The sequence below is a fragment of the Silene latifolia genome, chromosome 8 (assembly GCF_048544455.1).
Source record: "Silene latifolia isolate original U9 population chromosome 8, ASM4854445v1, whole genome shotgun sequence".
NCBI lineage: Eukaryota > Viridiplantae > Streptophyta > Magnoliopsida > Caryophyllales > Caryophyllaceae > Silene > Silene latifolia.
Genome location: NC_133533.1, coordinates 93,440,559 through 93,449,738, shown reverse-complemented (window position 1 = coordinate 93,449,738; position 9,180 = coordinate 93,440,559). Strand labels below are relative to the sequence as shown.

Sequence of the window (9,180 nt, the reverse complement as noted above, 5' to 3'; positions counted from 1 at the left end):
TTGTCAAAGTTTAATGTTACATTTTCAGGGATTTGACCCCCATTTGGGTTTAAAAGTGAAACCTTTATTTCTATTTTGGCTTTTTGCAAAAGAAAATTTGAGTAGATTACCTTTCTCTTATTTTGATTTTAACGTTGATCGGATGTTAGAACTAGTTATTGGAAACGTTTGATAACTTGTTCTACGCTTGTCGGCGAATAGTATTTGTTTTAAATTTGTCTCTGACTTGGAAAGTTAACGTTCTTGTGTGCGCGACAAGAGCAATTCCGTTCCATGAATGAGACTTATATTTTTGAAAACTCTTCATTAATGTTTTTGAAGGTATTTTGATTTTTGATTTATACAAATGATTTGCCTTTTGACCTTATCTTTGATTTGGAATGTGATGTTCTTGAATACGTAACGAGAACACTTCCGTTCCTTTGATGAGAATCTGGTTCTGACAGAAAATTTTAGTTGAAGCTCTTGAAAGAATTTTGATTCTTACGATAAGTGACCTTTTAAATGTTTTGGTTACTGATTCCAATTCCAGTTTTATTTTTATAACCTTTCATTTATACTTTCAAGTTTCGAGGACGAAACTTTTTAAAAGATGGGGTGATTGTAACACCCCGTATTTTATTAAGTTGGATAAAATTCTTTTAATTGCTATTTTGAATTTAATTACATCATTTAACGATTTATATATATATGCTTAGCTAATTAATTAATTTCATCATAATTCGATACGTTAATTTTAATAATCATTAATAAGTTTATTTAAAGTTAGTTCGAGTTTATTGAAGTTAGTTCGAGTTTATTTATTTAATAATTACCGTTTCTTTACGAGTCCTTATGAAAGTTGTTTTAAGTGAACCCGAGATGGATTTTGGGAACAAAACCGTCCAATTAGCTATTTTGAGCTTATTTCACTAAATTAGCAATTTTTATTAATATCCGTTAGTTTCGTAAAAATCGCTAATAATTCCGATTCAAGCTGATATTGTATTATTTACGTTAACTAGCTGAGTTTATTTTATTTTCACTCACTAAATTTATTTATTATTGATTCCGTTTTATTACTGAAACTTTTACTAAAACCGATTTTATTAACTCAAGACGGTTTTAAAAACGAGCGAAATTACTTAACGATGAAGAAAGATACGTATAATAAATAGCAGGTTAGCAGGCTGCTGTCTCATTTCACAAACTCACGTCTCATTTCTTCTTTTTCATTCTTTTTTTTTTCTTTTTTCTGGCGAGTCTTTTTCCCTTTTCAAAATTTGATCTGTTAATCGACGTGGGTGCTTCGTTCCTTATCCGTTTTCAACTATTTTTGTTCCATAGCGCTCCTCTCGTCGTTCTCGTCATTCCGATGTAAGTAAAATTCATTTTCGTTATGTATTTTTACAAACCCATTTATATTTTCAGCTTTATTTATTATAAGACGGTTGTATGTACTAAAATAGACGGGCTGGTAGAAGATTTGTTAGTCATAAATGATTAGTTCAATCGGAAAAAGGTAACAATGATAGGTTACTCGATATTACTTGTAAAATAGGTTTATTTCGAATCTTTGGTTAGTCTGTTTTATAATTGAGACGGTGTATAATTATATATAGGGATCATTATGGATGTTAATTAGTCAGTTGTATAGTTGAGACGGTGTATACTGATATGTGGAGATGATTGAGAAGGTGTATACTGACCTGTAGGGATCATTTGGGATGCTAGCTAGTAAGTGGTATATTTAAGACGGTGTATGCTGACATGTATGGATTGTTTTGGAATGGCCTTGGACGAGTATTTGGGACTGTTTTAAGGTGGGAAGTGAACTGTTTTGAGTCAGTTTTGCAGGTACGTTAGGACAGTTTTGGGACGGATAAGATAGTACCTCTCAGGACTGTTTTTAGGGCGTAAGAGTGACTGATGTTGGACGGTTTCCTGTGTATTTTTTGGGACCGCTATAATGTGTTGAGTAGGCTGTTTCGTGGGGGGATGAGGGACTATTTTAGGGCTGTTTTGAGGTCACTTTGTGCAGGTTTTTCAGAGTTGTTCATGGACTGTGGTGGGGTTGTTTTGATATGTTCTGTTGCAAGGTTTTGGGACTATTTTAACGTGTTTGAGTGGGCTGATTTTAGAACAGTCAAGCATGGGTTTTAGTGGCTGAGATGGGTAGTTGTTTAGGTGGAGTGTTGGTGACAGTTGCGGCCTGGCTGTAGCTTAGATGTGGCCTAGTTATGGCCTCGCTGTAGCTTAGCTGTGGCCTGGCCGTGGCCTAGCTAAGTCACGAGTTTGAGTCCATGTGTAGTGGGTGGTTAGGCCGAGTTTGAGGTTGTCATAATAACTTGTGGGCCGTGTTTATAAATTGTTTTGATGCTAGTTTGGTTTATTTAAAATATAATTAAATAACGGTCTCTTATTTTATATAACGATAATTCGTTAATATCGTCCTTTCACATAATTATTTTAGGTGACTCATATGTGGTTGAAGATGAAGAGTAATTTTGGGTTTTAGAAGCTTTCTCAAGTTATTACTCGTCTCTTTGCTAGCTTAAGGTAACTATTCCGAGTTACTCGACGAATTAATGTCACATTAGTAGTTAATATTGTGCTTGTTGTTTGTTAAGTGTTTAGGTGATTGATAATGTGTTACTTTCGTTTTTCACATGATAGAAATTGGAAATAGCATGAGAATAATATTGTGATAAATTTTGTAATTTGGGCCAAAGTAGGCCAAGACTCTGAGCTGGGCCAGATTGACCGAAAGAGTTTGGTCAAACTAGGTTTAAACCGGTCAGCCTCGATTTGACCGATGACCCGTCGCGGGACTCGGGTCGAGGGTTTGTCTTTGAGGTGAGATTAGTTGTTATTGGAGGTTTTATGTTATGCCTTGATATTTGTAATTATCATTTCACATGTTGGTTGTTGGATTCTTTGGATGCCTCATGCTTAGTCTTGTTGCCTCTTTGCCATTTTAGCTTGTTCTCATGAATTATGAGATTAACGGTTAGCTAGAATTTGGATTATTATTGATATTGGAGATATTGTTGGATTGTCAGCTGAATATGCGCTTGCGTAACCTTTCATATGCTAGGGTGTGTATGATCATTTGAGTGTGCAAGTTTGGACTCTTTGCCTCTCTTATGGTTAATTGGGTGTCCTACTTGTCTTGTGTGGTGTGGGCTAAAATAATCAAGCTGGGACCTAGATTGGTTTTATTTAGGTCCTAGGTGAGTATTTCGGCCTTCATCATAGATAGGTCTTTATAGTCTTTGACGAGTGTATGTTCACTGCTTAATAGCCTTTGTGTTCCTGACTTGGTGGGTTTATATCCAAGTTGGGGCATGACCTCGTTTCTTATTTTGAGAGTAAGTGGTCAGCTTAAGTACTAGCCAACCCTTTGGTGGACTCTTTAGGGTACTCATGTGGTTTTATCATGAGTCTTGGGTGCGGTGGTGTGTATCCGCATGTCTAGGTCTGCGCAGATATAGGACTAGGGTTGTGTTGTGTCTTGGCCATGTTTTGATAGAACCTCAGAGCCAAGATACCGGTTTGATTACCTTCCCTACCTCGTGGTATAGACTCGAGTTCCAGAGTGACTATTGACCGTGCTAAGAACTTATGCCTGTCTTTGATATATTGCCCTTTCTTGTTTGATGATTCTATGAATCATAGAAGGTGAGATGCAAGCCGGCTATGGTTGATAGAGTTTGGATTCCTGAATGTTATGTGATTCACATGATAGTGTAGTATGAGTCGGTCTAGTATTCGCATGCTAGGACTATGTGTTGTTATATTGTTGTTCACATGATAAGCACGATTTTCTAGCATCTATATGCTAAGGCTATGTGTTATTCATATTCATATTCTTATGTTTACATGTTATATTAATTATGACATTTCGTGGCTGGGAGAACTCGGAGTTACTCCCCACTGACTGTGGCTTTCGTATTTGTATAAAATGCGAATGACAGGTAGGTGATGCATATATGGGGTACATGGACGAGCTAGCGAGCAAAGTAACCTTGGGACCTAGATTGGCTTTATTTTATTGTGACCCTTAAACACTTTTTATGTCACATACATTTTAGGGACATATGTCTCCCTCTTTACATTTAGTTGTATAATTTGCTATTCGCGACTTTAGCGATGGTTATGTTATGAAACTTCTAGTTAGACCTTGTATGTTTGACACCTTCCAATTTGGATATCTTTATAACATGTTATGGTTTTAAAAATTCTAGGTTTTTACCCAAATGAACCTATTACAAACATATCCATGCAGTTTTTATTTAGGAATTACGTGTTTACTTTTCCGCGATTTTTGAGGGTGTCACAACACAAGTGTCCAAGTTGTCCCCATCGGAGTCGCCAATCTGTGTACATGGGCCCACCTACGCGCCGAGCTGATCTGTCGGGCGCGTAGTGGTCTTTGGAAAGCCACGCTCGGCGGCGTAAAAATACTTTCGACTAGATCGTTTTAGATTGGTCCGTTTCATCTCGGCAAGGGTCTCGAACTGATTGGTGATATTCGGAGTCGCCACCAAGCATTTGTGGGATGCTTGGAACCCGTTCGAATCCACTTTATACCTCGGTCAAACGAAGCAGAAAGCAGTGTTTTACATAGGTACTAAAGATAAGGAATCGTCCATCTTTAGCATCCCATCTCTAGAATGACTCTTGTACGTGATGTGACCATAATTAGAGCATATTTAGTCCCCGAATTAGCCTTATTCCCATGCTTTTTAGTGCGTATTTGGGTCATTTATTGTCTTTAGTCCTTTGTTTTGCATATTCTTTGAGGTTTTGATCCCTTGGTAGGAAAAGAGTGCAAACCTTGCATTTTCATGGCAAAATGAGACTAAATTGATTGAATTCAATGACCGAGCATCAAGGAGAGACAAGATTAGAAGGCCTTTGTACATACTATAGTAGATGGACAATGATGAGAAAAGATCCTTGCATCCCCGGGGAAATCCCCAAGGATTTTATGAAGAAAAAGGAAGAAACGAAGAAGGAACAAGACTGCCTAACAATCTGTGCGTCTTCCCCTGAAGACGCCCGTCCACCACCCACAACCCGTGCGTCTTCCTCAGCTGGACGCCCGGGCAAAACCACCCAAAGACGCCCGTCCTCCTTCACAAAACTCCCGGGCAGAAGCTGCCAAATCCGCCCGTCCAGTGCTAAGGACGCCCGGATTCCCAGACAGTCCCATTTCGTCTTCTACAAGCTTCAAGGAAGGACGCACATCTTTTTCTAGAGACCGGAGTCTCCCTAGAGACCGGAGTCTCTCTAAAGAGACGGGCGATTCCTCAAATAGGGACTTAATCGTCATTTAAGCCCTTACTTAACCCTAATTCATGCACCTAATCCCCACTATAAATACCCCATTAGTCTAATGAGAAGAGCATGTTCTTCTTAGCAATCTTTAGTGTAGTTAATATCAATCAAATTTCTCTTTAATCTTATAATCAACAATTAATCAACTTTTAATACAAGTTTTATTTCCTTAATCTCTCTCTTGTTCATCCTTTATTTTGGGTAATTGAAGATTATTTGGGTTATTATTGAGAGATTGACAACCTTCCAATCAAGAATCAAGTACTTCTTTTATTCTTTGCTTTATTATTGGAATCATTAGTAGCTATAATTCTCTTAATGCCTTTTTAATTATTGTTAATCACTTTCATTTATTCATCATGTTTCACTTTGTTGGTATGATTGACAACCTTGCTAGCATGTTCAACATGATAATGAGTGAGTAGTTTCCTTAGCTAGGGTTAATGGGTAATTAGGGGAAACCAACATAGGGAATGATTCATGCTTAAATTAATATGCTTTCATAGTTTATTTGCTTGCTTGTTGTGATCTCAACTTATGCACATGTTATGTTTGATGAAATGTGAGCCTATGAATCCTTGCATTTTTTACCCATCACCTATCTTTTCAATGAGACTTGTAAGACATAAACCAACTCGAGTCTCATTAGACCATGCATATTGTTGAGTAGGGAAGATTAAGTCGACTTGTAGGTGTTGTACAATATAATCGATTCGGCTCCGGGACCCAAACTTTCCTAGGATTGTAAGATATAAACCAACTCGATCCATCACAACAATAATCGCTTGCTTATAACTTGAGAATATGTTTGTATGATCAATTCCCATGAATCCCCTATGACCCCATGACACCCTAGTGCCTTTTATCAATTGTTTACATCCCTTTTAGTTCATATTGCTTGTTTACTTTCTTTGCTAATTAGTTTAGTGACCTTCTACTTCAAACCCCAATTGTGACACCCTTAGACACCGCTAGTTGAAATAGAAATCTCGTCTCAATTCCCGTCCCTTAGGATCCGACCTTTACTTGCCTCTTTACTAATTGTAAAGTTGTTGGTGAAGTTATAATTTGTGTTTTGGTCTAGGTGCTCTTGACGACAAGTACTGAAAAACTAAACCCCACGAGGGAACACAGACCAAAAATGGCGCCGTTGCCGGGGACGGTGTTAACTTGATTTAGATTTTATTATATTGTTATTAGTTGTGTCTTTCTTTGCCTTGAGGAAGTAAAACTCCTCAAGGTTTGTTCTAATTATTTTCGAGTTGTTTGATATTTTGCATGTCTAGAAGGTCACAAGGTGACTTGTTACCCTTTGATCACGAAATTGAAAGAACTTTGACAACCAATAGAAGACTTGCTAGGAGAACTTTGTGAGGTATCGATTAGGTTGTAGATATTCAACCAAATACTATTGAGTTCATCGACCCTTTTGCAAGAGAAGGTGAGGAGAACCCAACACAAAATCCAACACAAAATCAACCCACAATGCCTAAGTTTTCATCACATTCCGTACCCACCGAGGATAACCTACCCAATGGTACTCCTACACCACAACATCTAACCGGAAATTTTATTGCCAAATCCGCATTTATCCAATTAGTCGAAAGAAGCCAATTTGGGGGGATGCCTAGTGAAGACCCTCATTCTCATATGGAGACTTTTTGTGACTATTGTGATGAAATTTCACAAACTGGTGTAACTCAAGACAAAATTCGATGGGTCTTATTTCTTTTTTCTCTAGTTGGCACCGCGAAACAATGGTTGAAAGGCCTTGATAAGGCTACTCTCGGAATTAATTCTTGGAAGAAGTTGGCTCTAGCTTCCTACAAAAAGTTTTATCCACCGGAAAAGACTAACATGCTAAGTGCTCAAATTACGGGCTTTAAGCAAAGAGATGAAGAATCGTTGTATGAAGCTTAGGAGCAATTCAAGGGAATTTGTCGCTCATGTCCTCATCATGGACTTAGCGAGTGGTTCTTGGTACAACAATTTTGTAACGGTCTTTATGAAGATTCAAGGAACATTCTCAACATGGGATCAAATGGAATGTTCACCGAAGTTGATGACAATCAAACTTGGAACAAAATTGAGGAAATGGCAGTCCATAACTCACAATATAGTAGACCTCGCAAGGCTACTAGAGGAGGAAAGCATGAAGTGGACTCCATTACTCAATTAGGTGCTCAACTTAGTGCTCACATTGATACCATCAATTTGAAGTTTGAAAAAGCAATGGCTAGACTTGAAGAAGCCTCAAAATCACCAAAGCATCATGTTAATGCCATGACGGCATCTTCATCAATCCCAAGTGGGATATGTGAGAATTGTGGAACTTTGGGACATGTCCATAGTGAATGTAGGGGAACAAATGAACAAGTGAATGCTTTCCAAGCATACAAGAGTGGTACCCCTTATTCCAACTATTACGATGAAAACACCAAATTCCATCCAAATCTCTCATACAAAAGCCAAAATGTTCAAAACCCTCAACCAACATACACCCCACCTCCCATGAGAAACCAAAATCAAAGACTCTTTTGCAACCAAAACCAAGGTTACCAAAATCAAACTCCTTAAAATCAACAAAATGACCAAGGTTTTGATGTTCAAAAAGCGGTCCTCCAAATGCAAAAGAATCAACAAGAGTTTTTCACTCAAATGCAAAAAGATAGTCAAGCAAAGGAAATCACCATCAACAACATCCTAGCTCACACCAAAATATTGGAAACCCAATTGACTCAACTAGCATCTTCAAGCTCACAAAGACAAAAGGGGCAATTACCACCTCAAAGTAATCCCCCAAGACATGTAACAGTTAGTGCCATTCACTTGAGAAGTGGTACAAGGTATGAAGCACCGAAGAAGCAAGTTGAGGATGAAGTTGTGGAAGCTAGTGACAAAGAAGAAATTGTGCAGAACTCCAAGGATGGAGAACAATCAAAAGAAGAAATTTCAAAGAAAAATGAAGACAAGGTCAAGGAGAAGGAGCCCATTGTGATTAGACTTCCTTTTCCAAGTCGTCAAGCCAAGCCCAAATTTGATGACCAACTTGGAAAATTTATGGAAATTGTGAAGAATTTGGAAGTCTCAATTCCTTTCAGCTGAATTAATCAATCAATCACGCCGGCCTATGCGAAATACATGAAAGACATCCTCACAAAGAAGAAGTCGATCCGGAAGCTTGAGACTATCGCCTTCACTAAGGTGAGTAGTGAAATACTTCAAGGGAGTTCACCTCCAAAACTCAAAGATCCGGGAAGCTTCTCAATACCGTGTACCATTGGCGATACCACGATCAACAAAGCCTTATGTGATCTAGGGTCTAGTGTAAATGTTATGCTGTACTATGTGAGTAAAAGGTTAGGGATGGGAGAGCTTAAATGCACCAATATCACACTCCAAATGGCCGATAGATCGACGAAGACACCATTAGGGATATGGGAAGATGTTCCCGTAAGAGTGGGGAAATTTTTCATCCCCGTGGACTTTGTCATTGTTGACATGGAAGAAGATTCCAACATTCCAATCATTCTAGGAAGACCTTTCTTACACACCGCGGGTGCGGTGATTGATGTGAAGCATGGAGAGCTCACTCTAGAAGTGGGAGATGAGAGCATAACTTTTAATCTTGACAAGACCATGAGAGCTCCCCGTTTGCATGAACCATGTTTTATGGTTGATCATTATAGCCGGAAGGATGATAGGAAGAAGTCGGAATTCCAATGGAAGAAGAAAATTGAAGATCTCCATTCAAAGAGCAAGAGAATTGTAACAAAGAGAGCTTGAAAAGCTCACCAAAGTTAAGCAATGAAGAGGATGGCCTTGTTGGCCAAATCAATCAAGTGGGAGAGTTGTCTC

General features: G+C 38.3%; 1 non-coding gene across 1 annotated transcript; it reads right to left on the bottom strand.

The window, feature by feature from the left end:
- Positions 1-7,179: 7,179 nt before the first annotated feature.
- Positions 7,180-7,286, bottom strand: LOC141597772 (small nucleolar RNA R71). The gene has a single exon (XR_012522989.1). It is a non-coding gene; the product is annotated as a small nucleolar RNA R71 (small nucleolar RNA).
- Positions 7,287-9,180: the final 1,894 nt, after the last annotated feature.